The following is a 16,413-nucleotide window of genomic DNA, read 5'->3' as shown; positions in this document are numbered from 1 at the left end:
ATTGGACGTGTTTCTTTCCACCTGTTGTCTATGTTCCCCATCAGTAAAATGGGTACCTGGGTGTTAGTCGACTGGTGTGGGTCGCATCCTGGGACACTGACCTAAGGAGGCCTGGTCACAGACCGAGCCGCGGGGGCGTTGACCCCCGGAACTCTCTCCAGATAAGGTGCTGTACCTAGTAAAAACTCACTCTGGAAATACATCACTTTGACTTTTTAAGGTTATCTTCGGTAATTTACACTATGTATGATAGTTGTACTTATGTGTACCTGTGTCTAAATAAACTTACTGTTGTTTAACGCTTAGTTATGATTATAATAATATTGTATATAGCTAATCGTAGCCTTTCACTCCAGCGTCCCCAGGCTTCTCCTCCCATCCTCGTCACCTGCACCACCTTCCTCACCTTCCCAGCTACTGTTCCAGCTCACATTTAACCCACAATTCAGAGGACACTTTAGACGACGTTTCGGTTCGTCCTGGGTCAGTGTCAAGGGATCTAAAGTTTCCTTTCCCAATTGTGGGTTAATTGTGATTTGTTCCAGCCAGGGTATTGCGACTTTCCTTCTTCTATTATCCTTGTTTTTTCCCTGTCCCCCTTTCCTGTCAATGTTTCTTAGTTGACTTATCAGGCTCCAGCCTCTCCCTCTACCTGGGTGTTAGCAAGGAACAAGAGGCCAGATACCAGCCACAACGAATGGAAACTGTCAGGCAAGAAAGTATTCAAGGTCGAAGAAACAGCTGTTGTGACTACCAATTCCTTCGCTGTGTTGTTGGACTCATGTGGTTCCGTCATCAAAGACACAAGGAGAATTAATGTGGTTCACCGGTATTTGCCCCGGCCCGGGTCTTGTCCAGTTGGTGACCCCGGCGACACAAAGAGAACCAGAAATGTAGGTTAAAATATTCTAGTTGTGGACGACTCCCAAATTAGATTTATGGACGAGGTTTTCCGTAGTATTTTCCAGGGGCTGGAATGGAGAACAGAGTGAACAGGAAACATTATGTAGAATTAGATACACACACACACGCACACACACAGATACACGCACACACACACACACACACACACACACACACACACACACACACACACACACTTGGAACAACCTGGAGAGTGATGTAGTGAAGGCAGGATCCATAGCAATAAGAAGAGATACGATAAAGCTAATGGAGCAGGAAGTGGACCTAGTAACGACCAACAAAGAAGCGGGGCAAAGAGCTGTGAATCAACCTCTGCAACCACAATTAGGTGAGTACACACAGAGTGACCTTGAGTCAAGGTCACTTCCATTTAAGCAATTATAGTTTTGAGATGATTTTCACGAGTCAGTAAGAGTCACAAAAAATAAAGAAATAACATAAACTCTGCTGTGAGGGTAAAAGATTATTATGTTAATGGGAAGACCCTAAAGTAATTAGTATCACACAGCACCTGGGTAATGTGATGTGCTGGTGGTAAGATGCAGCACTTGTTGAAGGTGCACCACCTCACTGCTGGTGGTAAGATGCAGCACTTGTTGAAGGTGCACCACCTCACTGCTGGTGGTAAGATGCACTTCTTGAAAGTGCACCACCTCACTGCTGGTGGTAAGATGCAGCACTTGTTGAAGGTGCACCACCTCACTGCTGGTGGTAAGATGCAGCACTTCTTGAAGGTGCACCACCTCACTGCTGGTGGTAAGATGCACTTCTTGAAAGTGCACCACCTCACTGCTGGTGGTAAGATGCAGCACTTCTTGAAGGTGCACCACCTCACTGCTGGTGGTAAGATGCAGCACTTCTTGAAGGTGCACCACCTCACTGCTGGTGGTAAGATGCAGCACTTCTTGAAGGTGCACCACCTCACTGCTGGTGGTAAGATGCAGCACTTCTTGAAGGTGCACCACCTCACTGCTGGTGGTAAGATGCAGCACTTCTTGAAGGTGCACCACCTCACTGCTGGTGGTAAGATGCAGCACTTCTTGAAGGTGCACCACCTCACTGCTGGTGGTAAGATGCAGCACTTGTTGAAGGTGCACCACCTCACTGCTGGTGGTAAGATGCAGCACTTCTTGAAGGTGCACCACCTCACTGCTCACTGAGTAACAGTAACCACACCGTCCATATACAGCAGAGCGTCCATATACATCAGAGCGTCCATATACATCAGAGGCGATGCAAAATGCCCCCAATAAAAAGTTGGGGCGCCATTGGTACACTAAGGGAAAACACCATAAGTGTCCGGGGCCCAAGACTGTTCAACAGCCTCCCATCAAGCATTAGGGGAATTGACAATAAACCCCTGGCTGCCTTCAAGAGAGAGCTGGACAGATACCTAAAGTGAGTGCCAGATCAGCCGGGCTGTGGCTCGTACGTTGGACTGCGTGCGGCCAGCAGTTGATCAGGCCCTGATCCATCGGGAGGTCTGGTCATGGACCGGGCCGCGGGGGCGTTGATCCGTGGAATAACCTCCAGGTAACCAGGTCCATATACAGCAGAGCGTCCATATACATCAGAGCGTCCATATACATCAGAGCGTCCATATACATCAGAGCGTCCATATACATCAGAGCGTCCATATACATCAGAGCGTCCATATACATCAGAGCGTCCATATACATCAGAGCGTCCATATACATCAGAGCGTCCATATACATCAGAGCGTCCATATACATCAGAGCGTCTATATACGGCAGTGGTCGGTCAACTTTTTCTGGGTATCACCCCAAAACATATTTGTGTCAAGCAAAGTTCCTGACAATGTTTGAAAGTCTACTTAATCAATAAACACAACAAACACAATAAACACAACAAACACAACAAACACAATAAACACAACAAACACAATAAACACAAACACAACAAACACAACAAACACAACAAACAGTTTACTGACATCCTTCGTGTAGACAGCACATTCATACAAGATAAAAATTATTAATTATCCGCAGTAAAGCGACTTTAAAAATAAAACACAAAATTAACAAAATAATAAAATGAAAAAATAAACTGGATTAAATAAAAAAAGAAACAAGTTTAATAAAAATTTCATTAGGGAACTAAAGAATTCCATTAATAATATTTTCACTTCAAGTTTTGGAGAAAAATCAAGAAACTAAAGAAATATTTATTTGAAAAACATAACTTTCATAATTTGCCTCATTTATTAAATAATAAATCTTTGTGTAGTTTCATTTATATGTTTATTGAGCCTTCAATACCCCTGAGATTGTCATTTTTACCCCATTTGGGGTAGTTTACCCCTCCGGTGCCCGACCCAGGTCCTGAGCCACTACCTTCATGTACCTTCAAGAATCATACTGGAAATAAGTCATTTTGTCTGACCTTTTCTGGGTTATCCTGTGTAATCTAGACATATGCTGCTATGTATGATAATTTACGTAACTGTATTTATGTGTGTTTGTACCTAAATAAGCTTACTTCATCACAGTGGCAAGGTGGGGAGTGTTACGAGGTGGGTGTGTGGTTAGTGGGTACCACTGATTACCTGTATTGTGACCTAACTGCTCTAATTAATACCTGGGAAGGGCTTGACTGACAGCTGAGGACCTGTTTACACTACTCTGCTATCATTGTCAACCTCACCCTTACATGGGTACTGCTGTCAGTGTAGGTGAGGTGGAGGTTGTGGGGTGGTAGTGGTAGTTGTAGTGATTGTAGGGGTGGTGGTTGGGGGTGAGGGGAGGTGGTGGTTGTTGGGTGAGGGTGGCAATACAGAGGTGGGGGTGGAGGTTGTGGTCGTGGTGAGGTAGGGTGGGGTGATGTAACCAGGATGGGGCTACCTGTGTACGTGTAGTAGATCCCAGGGGGAGGGGGATGTCAGCCCCGCGGCTGAGTCCCAGACCAGGTGTCCTAGTTGATGATCTAATCAGTCTGTTGGTGCTGGCCGCACACAGTCACATGTAGGCAATACAGCTTGTCGAAACAGGATGGTACTCTGGATGGTGCTGGGTTGGTACTCTGGATGGAGCCTGGGATGGTACTCTGGGGTCTTGGATGATACTCTGGATGGGGCCTGGGATGGTACTCTGGATGGGGCCTGGGATGGTACTCTGGATGGGACCTGGGATGGCACTCTGGATGGGGCCTGGAATGGTACTCTGGATGGGGCCTGGGATGGTACTCTGGATGGGGCCTGAGATAGTACTCTGGATGGGGCCTGGAATGGTACTCTGGATGGGGCCTGGGATGGTACTCTGGATGCGGCCTGGGATGGTACTCTGGATGGGGCCTGGGATGGTACTCTGGATGGGGCCTGGGATGGTACTCTGGATGCGGCCTGGGATGGTACTCTGGATGGGGCCTGGGATGGTACTCTGGATGGGGCCTGGGATGGTACTCTGGATGGGGCCTGGGATGGTACTCTGGATGGGGCCTGGGATGGTACTCTGGATGGGGCCTGGGATGGTACTCTGGATGGGGCCTGGGATGGTACTCTGGATGGGGCCTGGGATGGTACTCTGGATGGGGCTTGGGATGGTACTCTGGATGGGGCTGGCCAAAATATTGATCAGTAGGCCTGAAGGTTCCTAAGATGGGGGAGGGGGTGTCTGTGGTAGGGTGGATGAGGGGTGTTCCTAGCAATATGGGTGAGGGGGGGGGGGGGCTACTTGAAGCTTCCTAGTTTTCTGGTCAAAATTAATTAGTGCTTTTATTCATTTAGAGGTACTGAACTAGCACTGACCAGTGCCATACTCATGGAGGCACTGACCAGTGCCATGCTCATGGAGGCACTGACCAGTGCCATGCTCATGGAGGCACTGACCAGTGCCATGCTCATGGAGGCACTGACCAGTGCCATACTCATGGAGGCACTGACCAGTGCCATACTCATGGAGGCACTGACCAGTGCCATACTCATGGAGGCACTGACCAGTGCCATGCTTATGGAGGCACTGACCAGTGCCATGCTCATGGAGGCACTGACCAGTGCCATGCTCATGGAGGCACTGACCAGTGCCATACTCATGGAGGCACTGACTAGTGCCATGCTCATGGAGGCACTGACCAGTGCCATACTCATGGAGGCACTGACCAGTGCCATACTCATGGAGGCACTGACCAGTGCCATGCTCATGGAGGCACTGACCAGTGCCATACTCATGGAGGCACTGACCAGTTCCATACTCATGGAGGCACTGACCAGTGCCATACTCATGGAGGCACTGACCAGTGCCATACTCATGGAGGCACTGACCAGTGCCATACTCATGGAGGCACTGACCAGTGCCATACTCATGGAGGCACTGACCAGTGCCATACTCATGAAGGCACTGACCAGTGCCATACTCATGGAGGCACTGACCAGTGCCATACTCATGGATGTGCTGAACCATCACTGGTCATACAATGTCATAGTCATGACACTGAACCAACACTGGTCATAGTGTCATGTTCATGAGACACTGAACCAACACTGGTCATAGTGTCATGTTCATGAGACACTGAACCAACACTGGTCATAGTGTCATGTTCATGAGACACTGAACCAACACTGGTCATAGTGTCATGTTCATGAGACATTGAACCAACACTGGTCATAGTGTCATGTTCATGAGACACTGAACCAACACTGGTCATAGTGTCATGTTCATGAGACACTGAACCAACACTGGTCATACAGTGTCATGTTTATGACACTGAACCAACACTGGTCATAGTGTCATGTTCATGAGACACTGAACCAACGCTGGTCATACGGTGTCATGTTCATGAGACACTGAACCAACACTGGTCAGTGTCATGTTCCTGAGACTCTGAACCAACACTGGTCATACGGTGTCATGTTCATGAGACTCTGAAACAACACTGGTCATACGGTGTCATGTTCATGAGACACTGAACCAACACTGGTCATAATGTCATGTTCATGAGACACTGAACCAACACTGGTCATAGTGTCATGTTCATGAGACACTGAACCAACACTGGTCATACAGTGTCATGTTTATGACACTGAACCAACACTGGTCATAGTGTCATGTTCATGAGACACTGAACCAACACTGGTCATACAGTGTCATGTTTATGACACTGAACCAACACTGGTCATAGTGTCATGTTCATGAGACACTGAACCAACACTGGTCATACAGTGTCATGTTTATGACACTGAACCAACACTGGTCATAGTGTCATGTTCATGAGACACTGAACCAACACTGGTCATACGGTGTCATGTTCATGAGACACTGAACCAACACTGGTCATACGGTGTCATGTTCATGAGACACTGAACCAACACTGGTCATACGGTGTCATGTTCATGAGACATTGAACCAACACTGGTCATAGTGTCATGTTCATGAGACACTGAACCAACACTGGTCATAGTGTCATGTTCATGAGACACTGAACCAACACTGGTCATAGTGTCATGTTCATGAGACACTGAACCAACACTGGTCATAGTGTCATGTTCATGAGACACTGAACCAACACTGGTCATAGTGTCATGTTCATGAGACACTGAACCAACACTGGTCATAGTGTCATGTTCATGAGACACTGAACCAACACTGGTCATAGTGTCATGTTCATGAGACACTGAACCAACACTGGTCAGTGTCATGACATCAAATTCATTCTGGTAAAAAGAATTTTACTATGGTTTTCATGGAGAAGTGATAAACCTGTACGGGTTATACAACTCCTGTGAAATGGCAGGTAATGAGGGTTGTTCCAAGGAAGGGGAGAGTACCTCAAATTCTTTGAAATATTATTAGCCCTTCACCAGTAACAAGGTCCTTGATGCTTATTCTTGAACTATATCCTCTCCAGGTCTCATGGGGAAACATGTCAGAATCCTTCCCTTGATACTGGTAGACTCTGGACTGCCACCTTCCTTCACCAGTGTTAGTGTGGTGATGCAGTAGTGAACCACCTTCCTTCACCAGTGTTAGTGTGGTGATGCAGTAGTGAATCACCTTCCTTCACCAGTGTTAGTGTGGTGATGCAGCAGTGAATCACCTTCCTTCACCAGTGTTAGTGTGGTGATGCAGTAGTGAACCACCTTCCTTCACCAGTGTTAGTGTGGTGATGCAGTAGTGAAACACCTTCCTTCACCAGTGTTAGTGTGGTGATGCAGTAGTGAACCACCTTCCTTCACCAGTGTTAGTGTGGTGATGCAGTAGTGAAACACCTTCCTTCACCAGTGTTAGTGTGGTGATGCAGTAGTGAACCACCTTCCTTCACCAGTGTTAGTGTGGTGATGCAGTAGTGAAACACCTTCCTTCACCAGTGTTAGTGTGGTGATGCAGTAGTGAACCACCTTCCTTCACCAGTGTTAGTGTGGTGATGCAGTAGTGAAACACCTTCCTTCACCAGTGTTAGTGTGGTGATGCAGTAGTGAACCACCTTCCTTCACCAGTGTTAGTGTGGTGATGCAGTAGTGAAACACCTTCCTTCACCAGTGTTAGTGTGGTGATGCAGTAGTGAACCACCTTCCTTCACCAGTGTTAGTGTGGTGATGCAGTAGTGAACCACCTTCCTTCACCAGTGTTAGTGTGGTGATGCAGTAGTGAATCACCTTCCTTCACCAGTGTTAGTGTGGTGATGCAGTAGTGAGCCACCTTCCTTCACCAGTGTTAGTGTGGTGATGCAGTAGTGAATCACCTTCCTTCACCAGTGTTAGTGTGGTGATGCAGTAGTGAACCACCTTCCTTCACCAGTGTTAGTGTGGTGATGCAGTAGTGAAACACCTTCCTTCACCAGTGTTAGTGTGGTGATGCAGTAGTGAACCACCTTCCTTCACCAGTGTTAGTGTGGTGATGCAGTAGTGAATCACCTTCCTTCACCAGTGTTAGTGTGGTGATGCAGTAGTGAACCACCTTCCTTCACCAGTGTTAGTGTGGTGATGCAGTAGTGAACCACCTTCCTTCACCAGTGTTAGTGTGGTGATGCAGTAGTGGTGATGCAGTAGTTCCTGCCTTGTTACTGGCCACCTTCAGATGCACACAATATTTTAGATGCTGTACATGTGTTTTGTTTTAATATAAAATTACTCACACTCTCTCTCTCACACACACACACACACACACACACACACACACCAGGAGCTGAGTCTCGACCCCTGCAACCACAATTAGGTGAGTTAGGTAAGTACACACACACACAAAATATATTTGTATATTGAATAAGTTCCAAAGTTTTCGATACTCTTTAAATTTTTTATATATATATTTTGACTTTGCAGACTTATTTGCAACATTTCTCCCTACCCAAGTTGCAAAATCTGTAATACTGTAGTTTCACTTCTGCCTCTTAACATGACACTTGTAACTTGCTCTAACCTACTCTGTCTTATAATTTATTCACTATTTAAATGTTAACATGTTGTCTATATACTTCACATCAGTAATATTGTTCACTTCACATCAGTAATATTGTTCACTTCACATCAGTAATATTGTTCACTTCACATCAGTAATATTGTTCACTTCACATCAGTAATATTGTTCACTTCACATCAGTAATATTGTTCACTTCACATCAGTAATATTGTTCACTTCACATCAGTAATATTGTTCACTTCACATCAGTAATATTGTTCACTTCACATCAGTAATATTTACTACATACTGCCTTCACATCAGAATACTGTCTACACACTGCCTTCACATCAGTAATACTGTCTACACTGCCTTCACATCAGTAATACTGTCTACACACTGCCTTCACATCAGTAGTATTGTCTACACACTACCTTCACATCAGTAATACTGTCTACACACTACCTTCACATCAGTAGTATTGTCTACACACTACCTTCACATCAGTAGTATTGTCTACACACTACCTTCACATCAGTAGTATTGTCTACACACTACCTTCACATCAGTAGTATTGTCTACACACTACCTTCACATCAGTAATATTGTCTACACACTACCTTCACATCAGTAATATTGTCTACACACTACCTTCACATCAGTAATATTGTCTACACACTACCTTCACATCAGTAATATTGTCTACACACTACCTTCACATCAGTAATATTGTCTACACACTACCTTCACATCAGTAATATTGTCTACACACTGCCTTCACATCAGTAATATTGTCTACACTGCCTTCACATCAGTAATATTGTCTACACACTACCTTCACATCAGTAATATTGTCTACACACTGCCTTCACATCAGTAATATTGTCTACACACTACCTTCACATCAGTAATATTGTCTACACACTACCTTCACATCAGTAATATTGTCTACACACTGCCTTCACATCAGTAATATTGTCTACACACTACCTTCACATCAGTAGTATTGTCTACACTGCCTTCACATCAGTAATATTGTCTACACACTACCTTCACATCAGTAATATTGTCTACACACTACCTTCACATCAGTAATATTGTCTACACACTACCTTCACATCAGTAATATTGTCTACACACTGCCTTCACATCAGTAATATTGTCTACACACTACCTTCACATCAGTAGTATTGTCTACACTGCCTTCACATCAGTAATATTGTCTACACACTACCTTCACATCAGTAGTATTGTCTACACTGCCTTCACATCAGTAATATTGTCTACACACTACCTTCACATCAGTAATATTGTCTACACACTGCCTTCACATCAGTAATATTGTCTACACACTACCTTCACATCAGTAGTATTGTCTACACACTACCTTCACATCAGTAATACTGTCTACACTGCCTTCACATCAGTAGTATTGTCTACACACTACCTTCACATCAGTAATACTGTCTACACTGCCTTCACATCAGTAGTATTGTCTACATACTACCTTCACATCAGTAATACTGTCTACACTGCCTTCACATCAGTAATATTGTCTACACTGCCTTCACATCAGTAATACTGTCTACACTGCCTTCACATCAGTAATATTGTCTACACTGCCTTCACATCAGTAATACTGTCTACACATTTCTTTCACATTCTTATCTCCCATTTTATCAACGCCTACATATTATTATTGCATTCATGAGAGCGCTAGATCCGCAGAGGTCATGCAGCATTTTGGAACATGGAAGATATTCAGACCTGATTCAATGAATTGGAAGACAGATCCAGTTCCCTGAATCAAGAGCCCCTTCACCAGCACAAAGGAACTTCCCTTGAGGGGTCATTGTCATACTGATTATTAGTCACCTTGATTATTATAGTTACATTGATTATGATTATTACATGATTATTATGATTATTACATGTTATTATGATTATTACATGATTATTATGATTATTACATGATTATTATGATTATTACATGATTATTATGATTATTACATGTTATTATGATTATTACATGATTATTATGATTATTACATGTTATTATGATTATTACATGATTATTATGATTATTACATGTTGATTATTATCATGACACGTTGATTATTATGATTATTACATGTTGATTATTATTACATATTATCATTTTATGTTATGATTATTACATAATTATTATTACATGTTAATTTTAATATATTCATGGGTAAACACTAAGCTGATATTGGCAACAGTGTTTGTGGATATAGAGGTAAACGGGTTTGATCCGGGGAAGAGGAAAGCAACTCAATTATTACATTCATAAGGAAGCACTAAACCAATAAGGGGCTATACAGCGTCTGGGGAATAAGAGGCAGTCACCTTTGACCCAAGGGGAGTGTAGCTCTAATTCCTTGGATGAAAAATTCCTTCAGCAGTATCAAGACACAAGCCCCACCTGCACTTCCCTTCCCTGAGGGAGATATAGAGGAATATCTTCAAGGATTTACAAGTTATTACATCTATCATACTCGCATCTCTCATATTTACATCTATCATACTCACATCTCTCATATTTACATCTATAATAATTACCTCTCTCATATCTACCTCTCTTATATTTGCCTCTTATCATATTTAATAAGTGGTGTAGGTAACTCAGGTCAGGGAGTGCTGCAGGCTCGATCCTCCGAGCAGTGATCGTGGTCCAGGTTCTGATCTGCTAGGCTGTTGGTGTCACTCTCCTGTAAAAAAATAAAATAAAAGGTTTATTTCTAAAGATCACACAGCGAAGTTACAACAGTTAGATTTACATATAATTTGGTTATAATTTTGATAGTCACTTAATATGTATTCTGGAGGAACTAATAATAAAACACTACTTACTACATTATTCTAGAATCATCACATTTTAAGGCATCATTGTGTATCAAGATCATAAGTGATTCATGGTAGTCGTAAGTATGATGATACAAGTATGATGATACAAGTATGATGAGACAAGTATGATGAGACAAGTATGATGAGACAAGTATGATGAGACAAGTATGATGATACAAGTATGATGATACAAGTATGATGATACAAGTATGATGATACAAGTATGATGAGACAAGTATGATGATACAAGTATGATGATACAAGTATGATGATACAAGTATGATGATACAAGTATGATGATACAAGTATGATGATACAAGTATGATGATACAAGTATGATGATACAAGTATGATGATACAAGTATGATGATACAAGTATGATGATACAAGTATGATGAGACAAGTATGATGAGACAAGTATGATGATACAAGTATGATGATACAAGTATGATGATACAAGTATGATGATACAAGTATGATGATACAAGTATGATGATACAAGTATGATGATACAAGTATGATGATACAAGTATGATGATACAAGTATGATGATACAAGTATGATGATACAAGTATGATGATACAAGTATGATGATACAAGTATGATGATACAAGTATGATGATACAAGTATGATGATACAAGTATGATGATACAAGTATGATGATACAAGTATGATGAGACAAGTATGATGATACAAGTATGATGATACAAGTATGATGATACAAGTATGATGATACAAGTATGATGATACAAGTATGATGAGACAAGTATGATGATACAAGTATGATGATACAAGTATGATGAGACAAGTATGATGAGACAAGTATGATGAGACAAGTATGATGAGACAAGTATGATGAGACAAGTATGATGAGACAAGTATGATGAGACAAGTATGATGAGACAAGTATGATGAGACAAGTATGATGAGACAAGTATGATGAGACAAGTATGATGATACAAGTATGATGAGACAAGTATGATGAGACAAGTATGATGATACAAGTATGATGAAACAAGTATGATGAGAGCATAAATGATGAGTTGGATAATTAGAAATAATTCACATGGATTTAAAATAATTTTTTGTCTTTTTCCTCCCTCAAGGGAAATTCCTTGATGTTAGTGAGGGGCTCTTGATCTAGGTAATTAGATCTGTGCTCCAGTTCCTTGAACTGACCCTGAATACCTTCCATTCCCCCCCCTCACAGGCCTTGCATAATCCCTCTGGTTTTAGCGCTCCCCCCACAATAATAATAATAATAATAATAATAATAATAATAATAATAATAATAATAATAATAATAATAATACTCGTGTCCTTTTCTCACAGAGTGACTGAACTAACTTGGTGACAAAAACACATGAGCAGTCACACTCAATTATACGCTACACGTAGCATACGGGTACATATATGAGTAATAGGCGCCCTTGAAGAATATAATTAAAGCCTGTTGGCAGATGGGAAACTTTGGGAATTTTCTGGCAGCGAGTTGCATATTTTTGGGCCTTTTATTGACCTGGAGTTTCTGAAAAAGTTGAGTCATACACCTGGTGTGTGAGATACTACTTGCTCCTTGTATTGTGTGCATGTGTTCTGTTGTTGATGGTGATGGTGAGGATGTAGGTACTGTGATGATACAGATACTGTGATGGTGAAGGTATTGGTAGTGATGGTGAGGGTGTAGGTACTGTGATGGTGAGGGTACTGATACAATGATGGTGAGGGTATTGGTACAGTGACGGTGAGGGTATAGGTACAATGATAGTGTGAGTGTAAGTAAAGTGATGGTGAATGTATAGGTACTGTGATGGTGAGGGTACTGGTACAGTGAAGGTGAGATGTATAGGTAAAGTGATAGTGAGGGTACAGGTATGATGATGGTAAGGGTATAGGTACAGTGATGAGTGTACGTACAGTGATGGTGAATGTAGATGCAGTGATGGTGAGGGTGTAGGTTCAGTGATAGGGTGTAGGCACAGTGATGGTGTGGGTACAGTGATGGTGAGAGTGTAAGTACAATGATGGTGAGAGTGTAGGTACAGTGATGGTGAGGGTGTAGGTACAGTGATGGTGAGGGTGTAGGTACAGTGATGGTGAGAGTGTAGGTACAGTGATGGTGAGGGTGTAGGTACAGTGATGGTGAGAGTGTAGGTACAGTGATGGTGAATGTAGATACAATGGTGGTGAGAGTGTAGGTACAGTGATAGTGAGAGTGTAGGTACAATGATGGTGAGGGTGTAGGTACAGTGATGGTTAGGGTGTAGGTACAGTGATGATGAGAGAGTAGTTAGTGATAGTGAGGGTGTAGGTACAGTGAAGGTGAGAGTGTAGATACAATGATGGTGAGTGTAGGTACAGTGATGGTGAGTGTAGGTACAGTGATGGTGAGGGTGTAGGTACAGTGATGGTGAGAGTGCAGGTACAGTGATGGTAAGAGTGTAGGTACAGTGATGGTGAGGGTGTAGGTACAGTGATGGTGAGGGTGTAGGTACAGTGATGGGGAGGGTGTAGGTACAGTGATGGTGAGTGTAGGTACAGTGATGTTGGGAGTGTAGGTACAATGATGGTGAGGGTGTAGGTACAGTGATGGTTAGGGTGTAGGTACAGTGATGGTGAGAGAGTAGGTAGTGATAGTGGGGGTGTAGGTACAGTGATTGTGAGAGAGTAGATACAGTGATAGTGAGGGGTGTAGGTACAGTGGTGAGTAGGTAGTGATGGTGAGTGTAGGTACAGTGATAGTGAGAGTGTAGTACAGTGATGGTGAGTGTAGGTACAGTGAAGGTGAGTGTAGGTACAGCATGGTGAGTGTAGGTACAGTGATGAAGGTGTAGGTACAGTGATGGTGAGAGTGCAGATACAGTGATGGTGAGGGTGTAGGTACAGTGATGGTAAGTGTAGGTACAGTGATGGTGAGTGTAGGTACAGTGATAGTGAGAGTGTAGGTACAGTGATGGTGAGAGTGTACAGTGATGGTGAGAATGTAGGTACAGTGGTGAGTGTAGGTACAATGATAGTGAGGATGTAGGTACAGAAATGGTGAAAGTGTAGGTACAGTGAAGGTGAGGGTGTAGGTACAATGATGGTGAGGGTGTAGGTACAGTGATGGTGAGTAGGTACAGTGATGGTGAGAGTGTAGGTACAGTGATGGTGAGTGTAGGTACAGTGATAGTGAGTGTAGGTACAGTGATGGTGAGAGTGTACAGTGATGGTGAGAATGTAGGTACAGTGGTGAGTGTAGGTACAGTGATGGTGAGTGTACAGTGATGGTGGGAATGTAGGTACAGTGATGGTGAGAATGTAGGTACAGTGATAGTGAGCGTGTAGGTACAGTGATGGTGAGTGTACAGTGATGGTGGGAATGTAGGTACAGTGATGGTGAGTGTAGGTACAGTGATGGTGAGAGTGCAGGTACAATGATAGTGAGGATGTAGGTACAGAAATGGTGAAAGTGTAGGTACAGTGAAGGTGAGGGTGTAGGTACAATGATGGTGAGGGTGTAGGTACAGTGATGGTGAGTAGGTACAGTGATGGTGAGAGTGTAGGTACAGTGATGGTGTGAGATACAATGATGGTATTTATATAGGTACAGCTGTACCTGCACTTACTGAATGTGCATTATGTCACACAAATGCATCCTGGGTGTTCAATAGTAACCCACTAATGCTTTACCTGTATTGACCAAGTAAGGCAATAGTGTCCCATATAACCAGTCCTTTACATAACATCACATAACTTGCACCCATAACACATCATGCTTACTTCATCCAAATATAATAATGAGAATAAAATTATTATATTTACAAAAACTGAAACTCCTATATTTTTTCACTTTTGGGCTATCCTGTATCAAATCAACATAAATTACTATCACTGTGCCTATAACAATTTAGGGAAATTATTGTATAAATGCAAAATAGAATGTAAAACCATATTTTGTGGAGTAAAGCTTTTAGTAAGTAAGTAAATTTATTTAGGAACAGGTCCACATACAATTATCATAGTATCATATGTGTAAATTACCTAGGATAACCCCAAAAACAAAGTGACTTATTTAAAGGACCCCAATGAAAATATTTTATTTAAAGCCTAGCAATAAGTTACAGCAGAAATCAATACGTTACACTCATTCAGCAAGAAAGAGAAGCTAATATTTCCCTATGCTGACTTCTACAATGACATCCTGTGGGAGTTAGTGAACTTAACCTAGCAGTGTGTCATCTAATACAGCAAGCAGAACATCAGACTATCACACCACCCCTAGAGTAATGGTCTAGTCAAACTCCTAAGTCAAACAGCATTAATACTGTTATTATTAATGAGGAAGAGATAACCAGTATGGGTCTGAAACTACTAAAGGTCTTCCCAATTCTTCTGTTACTTAAGCTTACGTTCACATAGAACAAATTTTGGGTTTAAGTATATGTTTACATTATATACTACAAAGATACACAGGAATAATGTGCTAATAATTAATAGTATTACACTGTAGTGAATCAATTATAATTAATATTTTCAAGCTGCATTCACTTATTTTGAGATGTTTAAATACGAGACTATTAGCTTACTGACAGAAAACCTCTTTAACATGTATTTACAGGTATTAATATGTACAATAAAAGAAAAAGCCTGATTTTTCAAGTTTGACAATAATATGGAGGGGGAAATATCAGTTGGTAAATAATAAATATGAATACTGCCGTCGCCCCTTCATGTAAACAAACACTTGAGGTCTCCTGTACCCAAAAAAGGAATTAAAGTGGTCAAGTTATCAATGGTCACTTCGAAAGGGTTGGGCTTTATGTGTTAAATGTGCACTACAAGTACAGCTGACACTTCGGTGAAGTTAATTATTTTCTTATTTTTTGTTGGCAGTGTACATGCGCGAAACAGGAGGCTTTGAACACTAGGGGGGAAGTTTTTTTTTTCCTTTTGAGACACTCAGCTGGCAGTGATCCAAGCCTATTACACTGTTTTCCTGGATGTATTACTCACTGGCAAACACTTACTGAATTATTACTAAGGCCTATAGGCCCATGGGCCTAGGTACACAACATACATATGTCACATGTTTACTAGAATCTATCATTTTTGCTATTTTGAAACGAATTTCGCCAATGAACACTGAGCCAGTAACTCACCTCTGGTCACGTGGGCAACTGTGCGGAGCACTGATTGGCCAATCTCCCGGTCCGCTGCGAGCCCTAAAACCAATCATAACGCTGATTGGGCCGAATAGCCAATAAGAGAGGGAATCGCTGTCAGTCCCGC

At 42.3% G+C, this 16,413-nt stretch overlaps 1 long non-coding RNA gene across 3 annotated transcripts; it reads right to left on the bottom strand.

Moving 5' to 3' along the window:
• Positions 1–10,266: 10,266 nt before the first annotated feature.
• Positions 10,267–16,404, bottom strand: LOC128696684 (uncharacterized). 3 transcript variants are annotated; one of them, XR_008408188.2, is made up of 3 exons: positions 16,284–16,404; positions 10,872–11,005; positions 10,267–10,734 (listed from the first exon to the last, which is right to left on the bottom strand). It is a non-coding gene; the product is annotated as an uncharacterized lncRNA (long non-coding RNA). The 3 variants fall into 3 exon arrangements; XR_008408189.2 differs by lacking the exon at positions 16,284–16,404 and adding an exon at positions 16,152–16,253; XR_011393204.1 differs by lacking the exon at positions 16,284–16,404 and adding an exon at positions 15,885–16,133.
• Positions 16,405–16,413: the final 9 nt, after the last annotated feature.

Source organism: Cherax quadricarinatus, chromosome 46, assembly GCF_038502225.1.
Source record: "Cherax quadricarinatus isolate ZL_2023a chromosome 46, ASM3850222v1, whole genome shotgun sequence".
Taxonomy (NCBI): domain Eukaryota; kingdom Metazoa; phylum Arthropoda; class Malacostraca; order Decapoda; family Parastacidae; genus Cherax; species Cherax quadricarinatus.
This window is presented reverse-complemented; position numbering and strand designations above follow the sequence as displayed.